Source organism: Mustelus asterias, chromosome 11 (genome assembly GCF_964213995.1).
Source record: "Mustelus asterias chromosome 11, sMusAst1.hap1.1, whole genome shotgun sequence".
NCBI classification, from domain to species: Eukaryota; Metazoa; Chordata; class Chondrichthyes; order Carcharhiniformes; family Triakidae; genus Mustelus; species Mustelus asterias.
In genome coordinates, this window is record NC_135811.1 from 10503756 (window position 1) to 10520317 (window position 16562).

Sequence of the window (16562 nt, forward strand, 5' to 3'; positions counted from 1 at the left end):
CCATTCTCCATTCCATATCTCCCATCCCCCATTCCCAGTCCCATCCCCCATTCCATGTCTCCCATTCCCCATTCCATGGGCCCAATTTTACCAACAAGTTGTGCCCATTTTCGTGCTCAAAAACTTGGTAAAGTCAGGCGTGAGGCGAGTAGCGCGATCTGCGACCGCCTCCGCGCCTATTCCCGTTTTTCCAAGCGGCTAAAATGGCCCCAATCGGCACCGCGCCCGAAATGGGCGTGACGTCAATTTAAATGCATTTAAATTGACTTAATGGGCTGGACGCCCAAACTTACCGGCATTTCCCCCTTTACCACCGCGTTCGCTCGTCCAGATTTGGTGTGAAACAGACATGGTCCGCAAACATCCGATTCAGGCGCTCCAGCTTCTGAGGAGGTAAGTTCAGAGCTTCCAGCGGCTCTCTGACTCAGATCGGTGGTGGGGAGGGAGGCAGGTCAGATCATTCTCTAGTGGGGGGGGAAGGGGGGGTCCACTACCACTCTGCGTTCAATAGATGGGGGGGAAGGGGCAGGGGGTCGCGATTGGTCTGGATAGTGGGGGGGGGGGGGGTGAGGGGATAAGGGGGACAGTAATGTTGTGGGGGCTGGGGCAATGTCTGTGGGAGGGGGAGACATTATCTGGCCCGGGAGCGATGTGGCAGGCATGCACAGTTGAAAGCTCCGATTGGAGCTGCAGTGTTTTGGGCGCAATAAGCCCCATCCACTGGCTTCCGCAGCGCGATTCAGAATCACTGCTTTTCTTTCAGGCAGAGTGCGTATGGGGGCGTCTGAGAACGGGTTTACAAGTCGGATCTGAAACACTCCCAGATTCAGCACTTAGAATCAAAATGGTAAAATCGGGCCCCATTGTCTCCCATTTCCCATTCCCACCCCCCCCATTCCAATCACCATTCCCGTCTCCATTCCATATCTCCCATTCTCACCCCCTATCCATATTTCCCAACCCCCATTCTTATCCCATTCCGTATCTCCCAAGCTTTCCCCTCCCTCACATTCAACCCCACCATGCCGCCACCAAATCCTTACCTGGAATTAGAAACCATTTGAACCGTAGGGCCCGGTATTACAGACAGTTTGATACAAAGAGTGGATCAGTCTGGACAGCGAGGGGCCAATCAGAATTCCTGAAAACTCCTTCGGTGCAGACAGCTGATTGAGGGAAAAGAGACAATGATGGATAGTGCACTTGGGAATCAGGAAGAAAAGCTTGACCTTGTATCGTCCCAATACTTATGAATCCACGTTGCCTTCCGCAGTTCCCACTCCAGTTTGATCACTTCCCAGGTACTTGCAAGTGTCTCTGCATTAGCCTTACAACCCTGTCTTGCATTCCTTGGCATTTTATCATTATTGGACGGGGTATAGAATATAAAAGTTGGCATATAATGTTGCAGCTGTATAGAACGATGGTTAGGCCACATTTGGAATACTGCGTCCAGTTCTGGTCGCCACACTACCAGAAGGACATGGAGGCTTTGGAGAGAGTACAGAGAAGGTTTACCAGGATGTTGCCCGGTCTTAGCTATGAGGAGAGATTGGGTAAACTGGGGTTGTTCTCCCTGGAAAGTCAGAGGATGAGGGGCGACCTAATAGAGGTGTATAAAATTATGAAGGGCGTAGATAGAGTGAACAGTGGGAAGCTTTTTCCCAGGTCGGAGGTGACGAACACAAGGGGTCAGGGGTTCAAGGTGAGGGGGGCAAGGTTCAACACAGATGTCAGGGGGACGTATTTTACACAGAGGGTGGTGGGGGCCTGGGATGCACTGCCAAGCAAGGCGATTGAGGCGGGCACGCTGGGATCGTTTAAGACTTATCTAGATAACCACATGAACAGACTGGGAATAGAGGGATACAAAAGAATGGTCTAGTTGGGCACATGAGCGGCGCAGGCTTGGAGGGCCGAAGGGCCTGTTCCTGTGCTGTATTGTTCTTTGTTCTTATTACGCAGTAGTGACATACAGCTAATCACTTCCAATAATGTCATGTTAAAATGTCCTACTATGTAATTAGCAGTACCAGAAACAGAAGATATTCAACACTTAATATATTTGATGTCTTGCTTATAAAAGTATTTACTAAGATGTTCATATATCTTTGAGAGATGAAGAAGCGTTTCAAGATTATAACTGATGTACTCGTCTTATCCAGGATTTCTCTTTTAGCACCACACCATATAGCATGTTCTCCAGCAATTGGATACTTTACTGGCAATTTTATTTTGTCTTAAAGGTGCTGAAGTTCTATTAAATTATGCAAATCAGTTTTTTTTAAATAAAGATTAAACATTAAGTGTGTTGAAGTATTCTTTTATTTTGCAATGTGCTTTAGAGTATAAAGTAAAGTTTTTTTCTAAAGTTTATTTATTGGCCACAAGTTGGCTTACATTAACACTGCAGTGAAGTTACTGTGAAATTCCCCTGGTCGCCACACCCTGGCGCCTGTTCGAAGTACACTGAGGGAGAATTTAGCCTGGCCAATGCACCTAACCATCACATCTTTCGGACTGTGGGAGGAAACCAGAGCACCCGGAGGAAACCCACGCAGGCACGGGGAGAACGTGCAGATTGCGCACAAACAGTGACCCAAGCCGGGAATCGAACCCGGGGTCCCCGGTGCTGTGAGGCAGCAGTGCTAACCCGAAGTCTCACTGGCAAAGGCTACTCGTCAGAGTCATATAGGTTCTGCTGCAGAAGCCTCACTGGCTTGAGGGAGGCCATTTGGCCCATCTTGCTTTATCCACCTAAACAAAAAACCCACAGTTCTCCCATCACAGAATCCAAATCGTTTCTTAGTTGGCCCAAGGATTTGGCAGCTTCCAACTGGAAGCCCATTCTACATGTGAAGAAGGGCGAAGATCAGTCAGAAATGTTCTTTCCATCAGTTTGCCCCGGTGCCCTTTCTTTCTTGCTTTGGAACGTTATCGGAGAGCTGAAGTTCTGGTCAGTCGCGGATGGCTCCGGTGCAGCTCACGTGCCTGAGGGATGGAGATTAGGGTGGAACCAGGTTGCACTTGGATTCTGTCCCGTGTCTTTGCTCCAGCCATTTTCTCTCGTATGAGCCATGGTCGGGCCTCTTGCTCACCAGCCACTGCAAGGGGTTTGCATCTGGGGTACTTACTGGGCTACTCTGTGCATGATGCTCTCAAATATCTTCAGCAGAGTTCAAGTCAGCTGAGAATTGGTGAGGACCCAGGAAAGACTATGGGCCTTCATTTTTTTTATTCATTCATGGGACATGGGTCTCACTGGCTGGCCAGCATTTATTGCCCATTCCTAGTTGGCCCCTGAACTGAGTGTCTCACTCGGCCATTTCAGAGGGCAGTTAAGAGTCATCCACATTGCTGTGGCTCTGGAGTCACATGTAGGCCAGACCAGGTAAGGACGGCAGATTTCCTTCCCTAAAGGGCATTAGTGAAGCTGGGTTTTCCTGACAATCCACAATGGTTTCATGGTCATCAGTAGATTCTTTATTCCAATTTTTATTTTATTGAATTCAAATTCCACCATCTGCCCTGGCGGGATTCGAACCCGGGTCCAGAACATTAGCTGAGTTTCTGGATTAATAGTCCAGTGATAATAAGAACATAAGAAATAGGAGCAGGAGTAGGCCATCTAGCCCCTCGAGCCTGCCCCGCCATTCAATAAGATCATGGCTGATCTGACGTGGATCAGTACCACTTACCCGCCTGATCCCCATAACCCTTAATTCCCTTACTGATCAGGAATCCATCCATCCGCGCTTTAAACATATTCAGCGAGGTAGCCTCCACCACCTCAGTGGGCAGAGAATTCCAGAGATTCACCATCCTCTGGGAGAAGAAGTTCCTCCTCAACTCTGTCTTAAACCGACCCCCCTTTATTTTGAGGCTGTGTCCTCTAGTTTTAACTTCCTTACTAAGTGGAAAGAATCTCTCCGCCTCCACCCTATCCAGCCCCCGCATTATCTTATAAGTCTCCATAAGATCCCCCCTCATCCTTCTAAACTCCAACGAGTACAAACCCAATCTCCTCAGCCTCTCCTCATAATCCAAACCCCTCATCTCCGGTATCAACCTGGTGAACCTTCTCTGCACTCCCTCCAATGCCAATATATCCTTCCTCATATAAGGGGACCAATACTGCACACAGTATTCCAGCTGCGGCCTCACCAATGCCCTGTACAGGTGCATCAAGACATCCCTGCTTTTATATTCTATCCCCCTCGCGATATAGGCCAACATCCCATTTGCCTTCTTGATCACCTGTTGTACCTGCAGACTGGGCTTTTGCGTCTCATGCACAAGGACCCCCAGGTCCCTTTGCACGGTAGCATGTTTTAATTTGTTTCCATTGAGATAGTAATCCCATTTGTTATTATTTCCTCCAAAGTGTATAACCTCGCATTTCTCAACGTTATACTCCATTTGCCATATCCTCGCCCACTCACTCAGCCTGTCCAAATCTCTCTGCAGATCTTCTCCGTCCTCCACACGATTCACTTTTAATACCACTAGGCCATCGCTTCCCTTAACTACTGACAAGTAATGGATCCTAGGGGTGATGCTGCCTTGTGCTGCCAGAGATATGGTGCCCAAGGGAAGCAAAGATCTTTCACTGTTTTTCTCCAGTGCAGTGAAGACACTGGTTCACCCGAATGGTACAATTGGGTGCTGGCATACCCTCTGGAAGGTAGGTAGAGCTGCCAACATTCCAGGACTCCGAACTGGAGTTTCCAGGAATTGAAGATCCATTTCCAGGACAACCATTGAGACTTAAAAATATTGTTTTGTTCTTTATTTTCATGGAATCATAGAATCCCTACAGTGCAGAAGGCGGTCATTCGTCCCAGCGAGACTGCACCGAGCACAATCCCACCCAGACCATATTCCCGCAACCCCCTCTTATTTACCCTGCTAATCCCCCTGACACTAGGGTTAATTTAGCAATAGCCAATCCACCTAACCCGCACATCTTTGGACTGTGGGAAGAAAACGGAGCACCCGGAGGAAACCCACGCAGATCCGGGGAGAATGTGCAAAGTCCACACAGACAGTGATCCGAGGCTGGAATTGAACCCGGGTCCCTGGCGCTGTGAGGCAGCAGTGCTAACCACTGTGCCACCGTGCCACCCAAACATTTTTCTTTACCGGATATAAAAATATTTAAAATGGGGAGAAATGACTGTCCGGCTGACGGTTATGGGCTGACGGTTAAACATCATCCAATTGGGTAATGAGTATTTTTTCTTTCCGATTGGTGTAGGAAGGCAGTGTGTCAGTTACAAGGATGGATTTGTTGGCCGGCTAATGGCTGGAATGGAGTGGGGTGAGGGGGGAGGCAGGGGAAGGTCATGTGATGAAACCTCCAGGAACACAGTTAATTCAAGTATGACGTTAGTATGCCTTTAAGAAATGTTTTATTTAAATCATGTTCTCTGCAGTTGTAAGCAGCCCTTTGGTTTCATTGTTGCAGGGCTGTCTGGTTAGAAGTCCTTTTATTGCTGCTTCAATGGTTTAAATGGGGTTTTGTTTATTTTTACTCCGGGCCTCAGATACTCCCCGTGGAGCATTAGGAACACATGCACTGAACCCACCTGTGGCAACTCCCCAGGTGGGTTCAGTGCAGGCACTTCTAATGTTGCTCACTGACCTCACTGACATCGATGGAATGGGCTCATTGGAATTTCAGCCTTTGCACACTGTTAGAGAGAAATCCGATCACTCTGTCATTAACTGATGGAACAACGCCAAAAGATTTCACGTTCCGATACAAAAAACAAACTTGAGGAATGTAGGAAAGGAGAAGGAGTGGGCTATTCGGCCCCACAGTGCTGCTCCGCCATTCAACCAGGCGATGGATGATCTTCCAACTTTATGCCATTTTCCCGCACCATTCCTGACACTTCAGTCCTGAAGGGTTGGCATCTCTACCCACCTTCCAAAAGATGTCCCAGCATCCAATTGCTCCATTGGAATGAATCAGTGCCCTTACTGCATTGAAGAGAAACAGTAATGAAAGGTCTTTGCCCCCCATAGGAACCATAACTCTGGCAGCATGACAGTAAAGTGATACCCGTTAATATTATGAAATCTATCAATTTCTGTTTTGAGCATGCTCAGTGACTGAGCTCCCACAGCCCTCTCTGGTCGAGAATTCCAAAGATTCACCACCCTCTGAGAGAAGAATTCCCTCCTCTTTTCAATCCCAAATGGGCTACCTTGATTCTGAGACTGTGTCCCTTGGTTCTAGACCCCTGCCCCTCCAGTTGGAAGAAACACCCACTCTATATCTACCCTATCATGCCCTGTACATGTTTTAATGAGGTCATCTTTCACTCTTCTAAATTCTAGAGAATGCAGGCTCAGGTTTCTCAATCTCTCCTCATAAGAAAATCCCACCATCACAGGAATCAGTCTGGTGAAACTGTGTTGCACTTGCTCTATGGCAAGTATATCCTTCTTTAGGTAAGAATTAAACAAAACAAGCACTGGTAACTTAACACAGTAATGACAATTACTTATACTTTGAGCTAAGTTCTACTTTTCTATTTCCCTTAAAAATTATAATAATCTCAAAGGTTAATTTGCCTCCCTAGGAATCAAGCCACAGGTTTGACACAGCCCTCTGGCATCCACTTTAATTCTTCTCAGTGTTCTGGCTTTGTTCCGAGTTACAACTTTTATGGGAATTCTTCCATTAGCTTTGCAAAACAACCTTCCAATGTTTCCTTAATACCTTACGCTATGCCTCAAGCTCCTTGTTTAGGTTGCTAGCAGATACCCAACTGTCTTTTTATAGCTTTTCAAGCCAACTCTGTTAACTTTGCTGACTGCCTTCTGCCACAAGGCTCTATGAGGACCACTGTAGATTTCTTCCTCCAGTTGCAAACTAGGCAAATCTTCCAACTGTTTTTCCCTTCATGAAATCCAGTCTTGAGCCCCACCTGCATTCTGCATGGTGAATAATAAAGTTAATATTTTCTCTGTTTGAAGTTCAGGCCTAACCAACAATCACCACAACTTTCTACCCCTACAGCCTATCTCAATGGTAATGTAGCATGCTTTGGGATGTCCTCAAACAAAAATGTAATTCAATTATTTTACATTCAGCACTTTGATTCTGTAACCCCGTATGAATAATTTATATACCTAATGGATGGAATTGCCCTCTCTCCGGACTCCCTGAGTCTATGTAGAAACACCTAACTTTACAAAGCCAGTTTCAACATCTGTTCAAAGAATTAAAATAATTTCTTGATAGGTGAGTGGACCTTCTAGCATGATTAAGCTTAGAGATGGATCATCTATTTTTATTTAATGTTCTTTCACTATCAACTCTGACGTTAGAGAATAAACAAAGGTTACCATTTTGTTTATTCATTCACAGGATACGGACTTTGCTTGCAAAGCCAGCATTTATTGCCCATCCCTAATTGCCCTTGATGACAAGCTGACTTCTTGAACCGCTGCAGTCTATGTGGTGTAGGTATAACACAATGCCATTCGGGAGGAAGTTCCAGGATTTTGACCCAGCAACCTAGTGAAGAAAAGATGATTGGAGTGATTCTCCCATTCCACTACCCTAATTTTTTAGCGCAACGGGCCAAAGGATTCAAGTGGCGGCCAATGCGTGGGGACTATGCTGGGCACCCCGCCCCAATAGCGCCTCCCAGTGCCAGATTTCAGGCATCAGCTCTGTGCCGGAAATCAGTGGGAAGCCACATATATTATGCAAATGTAAATTTAAATATATTTTACATACAATTAGCATGCCCGGGACTGAAGTCTCTGAACCCACTAGCATCTCCCTCCCCACCAGAGTCTTTCACTCCAGCGGGGTTTGCACTTTCGGGGAGTTGGCGGACCACCCCACTGGAGTGAAGAGGGAGAAATCAGGGCCCCTCAGAGGATCAGATGGGGGGGGTGTCCCCGGGCATTGACACCTTGACAGTGCCAGCTTGGCCACCAGCATTGCCCAACGGGCAAAGTGCCAATGCCCAGGGGCATAAGGCAGTGACAAGCGGGTGGGGCCTAATAGGGGGTAGGGCCTAATGGGGGCAGGGCCTAACAGGGGCAATCAGTGGGTGTGGGGGGTCCAGCTGCCAGTCAGCAGAGGGGATCGGTGGAGGAGGGAGGGAGGCCAGCAATTGGAGCTGGCTATCGAGGTGGGGGGGGGGCAGCCTGCTTGGGGGTGGGGACTGTGTGGGGGGTCGGGACTGCAATGGGGGGTTAAGGACTGACGGTGGTTGGGGGATTGTGGGGGGGAGATTGGGGTTGCAGGGGAGTCGAGGCTGGGCCCGGGCATGTTTGGAGGGCCAGCGATCGGACAGTGGGGGGGCTGGAGGGCCGGCGTCGCGGGGCTGGCCAGCATTCGGGTGACTGGCAGACAGGGGGCGCTGCTCATGCACTGATCTCAGCCCTGTGCATCAGTGTTGGAGAGAGTGAATGTTTAAGGTGATGGACAGGGTAAGAGTTAAGCAGGGTGCTTTGTCCTGGGGAGTGTCAAGAGTCTTGAGTGTAGTGGGAGCTGCACCATCCAGGCAAAAGAAGAATATTTCATCATATCCCTGACTTATGCCTTGTAGATGGCGGGACGGTTTTGGGGTGTCAGGAGGTAAATTTCCAGCCTTTGACCTGCTCTTGTGGATGCAGTATTTATGTCAATAAGTGGAAGATTTAGCAATGGTATTGCCACAGAATGTTAAGGAGAGATAGGTTCTCTCTTGTTGGAGGTGGCCATTGCCTGGCACAGGTGGTAGATGTTGTGATTTTGAACGGTGCTGTCGAAGGAGCCTTGGTGAGTTGCTGCAGCGCACTTTGTAGATGGTACACATGGCTGCCGGCCATCAACTATTTCTTCCCCGGACACTCTATCAGTTTTGCCTCTCTCTACTCTCATAATAATTTCTCTCTCTCTAGCTCGTGCTTTTCTCCTTCTCTCCCTCGCTCTGGTTGTTTTCTTATCCCATGTGCGCCACGGTGGTTAGCACCTGCTGCCTCACAGCGCCAGGGACCCAGGTTCAATTCCCGGCTTGGGTCACTGTCTGTGCGGAGTCTGCATGTTCTCCCCGTCTCTGCGTGGGTTTCCTCCGGGTGCTCTGGTTTCCTCCCAGAGTCCCAGAAAGACATGCTGGTTAGGTGCATTGGCCGTGCTAAATTCTCCTTCAGTGTACCCGAACAGGCGCCGAAGTGGGGCAAATAAGGATTTTCACAGGAACTTCATTGCAGTGTTAATGTAGGCCTACTTGTGACGAATAAATACATTTAAATGATCACTTTTGTTATAATTCAGGTCAGAAACTCCAAAGTGTTTTATGAAGTCCGCCTGAATCAGAAGTTGGCGAGGATAAGCATGAGTTATTTCACTTTAGGTATCATTCAAATGACCCACTAGGGAGCTTTTATCAAACAAAGTTTATTTATGAATACAGTTAACATGTATAGAAAGAAAATTAGCAATAGCTTTTACCCATCATAAACAAGAAAAACAATATGATATTGTATAAACCTTAATAAATATATGAAATGTTCCAACCAAACAAACTTCCTTAACAAAACTCTGGTCACAGGTTTAGCACAGAAAATACGAATGCTCCCGTGATGCTGGAACTTAGTCTTTTGGTTGGATGCTGCAGTTCTCTTGATGCACAGACAGACAAGCTTGGAGTCAGGACAGCTTCCCAAACACCAGGGAGAGAAAGAGAGGCTATAGGCAAACCAACCACCAGCAGCAGATTCTCCACTCCAGGAAGGCAAGAAGCCTTGCTTTCAGCTAGCCACCAGAATTTCCAATACCAGGGAGAGAGGTCCACCCTCTTCAAACTAAAACTGCTGCCAGCAGCTAAACTTAAAATGAAACCTTGAATTCACTAGGAAGAAAACAAAACAGTCCAAAACACATCACCTGCCAACCAGTCTGCCCCCTAACAAGGTAGGGTCAGAAATCAAATGCCAGGGAGTATCTGAGGCCCAGAGTAAAAACAAACAAAACCCCACTTAAACCATTGAAGCAATGAACCAATGAACCAATAAAAGGACTTCTAACCAGACAGCCCGGCAACAATGAAACCAAAAGGCCTGCTTAGAACTGCAGAGAACATGATTGAAAAAAAAACATTTCTTAAAGGCACACTAATGTCGCACGTAAATTATGGCACATTCACTTTTCCCAGAAGTTAACTTCCCCCCATCACTAGGATCGGTATCGATCAGCTGTCCCAAATAATCCGGTACGTTTTGATTTTAGCACGGAGTCACGTCTGTAATCCTCTACTTTGGCAGCTAAATATTTCAAGATGTCTGCATCATCAAACCAAGTTTTGCAAATCCTGATTATATTTGGGCTAAGCTGGACACTGTGTCACGTGGGAGAAGAATGACTCCCTTACCGACTGTGTTAACCAACCCCGACCCAGTACTTTAACTTCAAAAGCTGTACTTTATTGCAAACAATAATTTTTCATTCTCCTTGACATCAAGACTTTTCTCCAACAGTCAAATAAATAATAGAGCCTAGTTTAATCCTGATTAAACAAGTATGCAAGAACAACAGAAAGCAATCTCTTGGAAACAGCTGTGTTGTAAAAAATGCATGGAACAGGAACTGTTCTTTGACAGACTTCACCTGATTCACTCTCTCATGTACTCAAGACACCATTGTAGGTGAATATCGTGGCTGGCAGTCAGCAGTAAGTGTCTCACATCTTGCTACCCACTAACAAAGCACATTTATAAGCCTGTCTGTTCTACGCTGCAGCAACTCCTTCAGGCCTTGATGCGCTATCAATAAGGCGAAAGACTACCGATATGCCAATATAAGTGTAGGCTTTTATTCACAACAGAATCAGGAGCAGATCCCAACAAATAACAGACCTGGACTGAACAAGGGGGAGGAGACAGCCACCTTTATACTAGGTGCTGAGGGGAGGACCCAAACTGGAAGGGGATGTGTCCAGGTATGACAAGCACACACAACGGTGGTCCAAATAGGACAAAGGCACAACTGAGGTCCACCACAGGCCTCTTCAGTAGCTCCTCACAAAACCAGCCACCTCCAACACCTAAAAGGATAAGGGCAACAAACACATCACCTCCTCCAAGTTTTCCTTTAAATCATATCGCATCTTGACTTGAATCTTTGTCACCATTCCTTCATTGTTGCTGTGTTAAAATCCTGGAACCCCCACCTAACAGAGGACAGCACAATGGCACAGTGGTTAACACTGCTGCCTCACAGCACCTGGGACCAGGTTCTATCCCGGCCTTGGGTCACTGTCCGTGTGGAGTTTGCACGTTCTCTCTGTGTCTGCGTGGGTTTCCACCAGGTGCTCCGGTTTTCTCCTACACTCCAAAGATGTGCGTGTTAGGTGGATTGGCCATGCTAAATTGCCCCTTTGTCAGGGCGATTAGCAGGGTAAATATGTGGAATTACGGGGATAGGGCCTGGGTGGGATTGTGGTCGGTGCAGACTCAATGGGCCAAATGACCTCCTTCTGTACTGTAGGGATTCTATGATTCTATGAATAACACTGTGGGAGTGCTGCCACTACAAGAACTGCAATGGTTAAGAAGAAGGCTCACCACCAAATTCTCAAGACTAACTAACATTAGATAAGGAATGTCAGACACGCCAGTGATTTCCACATTCCAAGAAAGTTCCGATCCTCAAAGGAAAATCAACAAACATCAAGAATATCCATTCACATTCAGCATTAAAGAAAGATCTTACATTTATTTTGTGCCAACTCACATCCTCACAAGGTGCCAAAGCACTTTCCAAACATTGGATTACTTCATTGCTATCGCTATGCAGCCAATCTGTCCTCGGGAAAATCTCACAAAGAGCAAGAGAATGAACAGGCCTATGGAGAACGAGTGAACAAGTAAGGTTCGTTGCATTGCTCTTTTGAAAAACTGGCATTGGTAAGCTAAATACATGTGTTGGAATGTTCTATGATATCATGGCCAGCTAATCTGTTTTTGAAGACATTGGTTGAGGGATGAATGTTGGCCAAGGCACTGGGGCAACACATTGGTTTTCTTCAAATAAAGCTATATAATCTTTTACTTCCAACTTAATAGGCAAATGGGAATTCAATTTGACACCCCAAGCAAGTGGTTTTAAACATCCTTAATTAACTGACTTTGTAAACACGGCCTCCCTCGTACGGGAGATGTTGTTGGAACATTACACTGCCGGAAGTTTCAGGATTGTTGGAGGGTATTACTTCCTTATGTGCCACTGAATTTCCATTGATGTTCCTATTAACCTTCTGATATTTGCTGATTTGCTTTGACTAACGCTCCAGAAACTCAGGATTCTGGAATCAGGAATCTCAGTGAACGATGTTGCTTGGTGCTTAGATTACAGTCAGAGTCATTAATAGAGCTTACTTTAAAAGGTTTCCTGCCTGAAAATAACATTTTAGGAGGAGAATCATGGAATCATGGAATTTTACAGCACAGAAGGAGGCCATTCAGCCCATCATACCGGCTCCTGAAAGAGCTCCCCAGCTAGTCCAATTCTCCAGCCCTATCATTGTAGCCCTCAAAACTCATCACTCTTAATATGTATCCCAGCTTTCTTTTGAAACTTCGTAAGGAATCCGCCTCTAGCCTTCTTCCTGGCAACGCATTCCAAATTCCAACAACTCTCTGAGTGAAGAAGTTTCTCCTCATCTCACTCTGAGCTCTCTTGCCGACCATCTTGAAATTGTGACCCCTAATCAATGACATTTGGGGCGGCACGGTAGCGCAGTGGTTAGCACTGCTGCTTCACAGCTCCAGGGTCCCGGGTTCGATTCCTGGCTCGGGTCACTGTCTGTGTGGAGTTTGCACATTCTCCTCGTGTCTGCATGGGTTTCCTCCGGGTGCTCCGGTTTCCTCCCACAGTCCAAAGATGTGCGGGTTAGGTTGATTGGCCAGGTTAAAAATTGCCCCTTAGAATCCTAAAATGCGTAGGTTAGAGGGATTAGCGGGTAAATATGTGGGGGTAGGGCCTGGGTGGGATTGTGGTCGGTGCAGACTCGATGGGCCGAATGGCCTCCTTCTGCACTGTAGGGTTTCTATGATTTCTATGATACCAATGACTGGAAACAGGATATCCTGTTACAATTGTTCATAATTTTGAACACCTCAATAAGGTCACCTCTTAATCTTCTCTGCTCCATGGAGAATAAGACCAATTTCCCGAATATTTCCTTGTATCTAAAATTCCTCATTCCTGATATCATTCTAGTAAATCTCCTTTACACTCTCTCCAGGGCTTTAATATCCTTCCTTAAATAAGGTGCCCAGAACTGAACATAATACTCCAAATGTGGCCTGAGGTGTGGCATCACTTTCTTGCTTTCATACTCTATGCTTCTGTTTATAAACCCAAGGACCTATTAGCCTTCTTAACAACTGCCTGGCCACCTTCAGAGAATGATGCACTTGAACCCCAATGTCCCTCTGCTCTGTTGTGCCACTGATCCTGGATTCTCTCCCCAGGTTTCTTCTACCCACATTTTGAGGCATTGAAATTCATCTGCCAGGTGTCTGCCCATCTGGCCACTTTGTCAATGTCCCTCTTAAATCGTCCAGCATCATCATCACAATTTCTCCCTAGCTTAATATCAACTGCAAATTTAGAGACCTTGCCCTCAATACCGATATCTAAATCATTTATGGAAATCAGAAAAAGCAAGGGTCCCAACACTGATCCCTGGGGAACACCACTTTCAACTTGTCTCCTGTCTGAGAAATGCCCATCTCTACCTTCCCTCTGTTTCCTACGTCTTAGCCAACTTCGAATCCATGCTGCCAAAGATCCATCAATCCCACCATTTCTAATTTGTTAACCAACCTGCCATGTGACACCGTATCAAATACTTTCTGAAAGTCCAAGTGTACAACATCCACGGAACTATCTTCATTCACTGCCAGTGTCACCTCGTCAAAGAATCTCTCGGATCACAAACAATAATAAGACGGAGTACAGGAAAGAGGTAGAGAATCTGGTGAACTGGTGCGACGACAATAATCTCTCCCTCAATGTCAATAGAACGAAGGAGATAGTCATCGACTTCAGGAAGCGTAGTGGGGGACATGCCCCTGTCTACATCAATGGGGATGAAGTGAGAATGCTTGAGAGCTTCAAGTTTCACGGTGTCCAGATCACCAACAACCTGTCCTGGTTCCCCCACGCTGATGCTATAGTTAAGAAAGCCCACCAATGCTTCTACTTTCTCAGGAGGCTAAGAAAATTTGGTGTGCCCGCTACGACTCTCACCAACATTTACAGATGCACCTTAGAAAACATTCTTTCTGGCTGTATCACAGCTTGGTATGGCTCCTGCTCTGCCCAAGACCTCAAAAAACTACAAAGCGTTGTGAACAAAGCCCAGTCCATCACTCAAACCAGCCTCCCATCCATCGACTATGTCTAAATTTCCCACTGCCTTGAAAAAGCAGCCAGCATAATCAAGGACCCCATGCACCCTGGACATACTGGGTGGAATTTTACCGGCATGTCCGCCCAAGTTTCGCACGATCCCACCCAAGGCCAATGGAGAATGCCCTTCTCCGAACCTCACCCGCTCCCGGAATTAGGGCTGGCATGCCGGTAAAATTCCACCCACCTTCTTCTGTCAGGAAAAAGATACAAAAGTCTGAGGTCACGTACCGACCCACTCAAGAACAGCTTCTTCCCTGCTGCTGTCAGACTTTTGATTGGACCTACCTCGCACTAAGTTGATCTTTCTCTACACCCTAGCTATGACTGTAACACTACATTCTGCACTCTCTCATTTCCTTCTGTATGAACGGTATGCTTTGTCTGTATAGCGTGAGAGACAATACTTTCCACTGTATACTAATACATATGGCAATAATATATCAAATCAAACCAAAGAGCTCAATTAAATTTGTCAGACATGACCGGCCCTTGACAAAGCAATGTTGACTGTCTAATATTGACTTATTTGTCTCTAAGTGCATATTTATCTTATCCTGTATAATGGCCTCCATCAGTTTTCCCACTATTGATGTCAAGTTAACAGGTTTGTAGTTTGTAGGAATGACTATTTTCAAAACAAGCTCGATAACAAGATCATTTGAGGATCTAAGAACAACAAAGACAGCCTGCATTTATATAACGCCTTCAATGTAATGAAATGCCCCAAGATGCTGCTCAGGAGCTTGATCAGACCAAATTTGATACCAAGTTCCAGAAGGCGATATTAAGACAGGTGGGCACAAACTAGTCAAAGATGTAGGTTTAAGTAGGAGGAGAGAGGTTTAAGAAGGACATTCTAGGACTGAGGACCAAGACAGCTGAAGGCACGGACTCCACCGGGAGAACAATGGAGATTCGGGAAGGGGACCTGAATTCAGAGCTCACAGAGGGTTGCAGGGTTGGATCAGGACAGCACTGCCAGGGAGTGGGCGGGGATGGGGAGTGGGCAGGGGCGAAACCATCTGTCCACAGCAAACTCTCACAAAGAGAAAATAAATGAACAGGGCTGTGGAGAAGGAACAAGTGAATGAGATTAATTGTGCAGCTTTATTGAAGAACTGACTCAGCTACGATATTTACAAACAAGGATGAGATTTCTAAAATCAAGGGTTTTGCCGGAACAACAAGCGCCAATGGTGGGATTCACAACTGGCCAGAATTGGGGGGTCACAGATGTCTCGAAGAGATGTAAGGCTGAAGGAGGTTACAAAGATAGAGACAAACATGTCAGTTAGTTGATCAAGTATTACTACATTGAACCAATAAGGGCAAAGAGGTGGGGCGAGGGGAATGTAATGGATTGACATTTTTGAAGAGTGAATATGGGCTACTTTTCAGAAGCATTGACTTATACTTTGATATCACCAAGATAGAACACAGTTACACTCAGCAATGGGACAGGGGAAATTTTCTCAATGTAGTCTCTCAGTGTGCAGTGCTGGGTGTGCTCCAAATGATTTTCCATCCCATGGTGAATGTGTGATATTTACCAGTCATCTGAATGCACAAACCTGTAAAATGTGAAGATTGATGGACAGGAAAAGATCTTCTCATCCTTCCAGTCATCCACAATTGAGATTTGTTATACATCACAAGCTGTATAATCCTCACCCCACCTGAGCCAAGTTATCTCCTGAGAGAGGCCACAAAGAGCTCAATAGCCCAGGCCACTTTGGGGGAACAATCAGATACGATCTAAGGAGATCCATCAAAGATACCAAAAGACAGTGTCTGACCAAGCTAGAGTCCCAGGCTAGCCACACCGACCCCCGCCGACTATGGCAAAGTCTGCAAGACATAACAGGCTACAAGATGAAGGCATGTAAAATCGCCGGCTCCAATGCAGCCTTCCCTGATGAGCTCAATGCATTCTACGCCCGTTTTGAGCAAGAGGTCAGCGAGAGCATCCCCTCCACCCTGGAAGCCCTGGATGAACCTGTATCTGGGGTCACCATTGCGCATGTCAGAGTAACTTTCTCAAAGGTCAACCCACGGAAAGCGACTGGCCCGGATGGGGTACCCGGACGTGCACTCAGATCCTGTGCGGATCAGCTGGCGGGGGTATTCAACC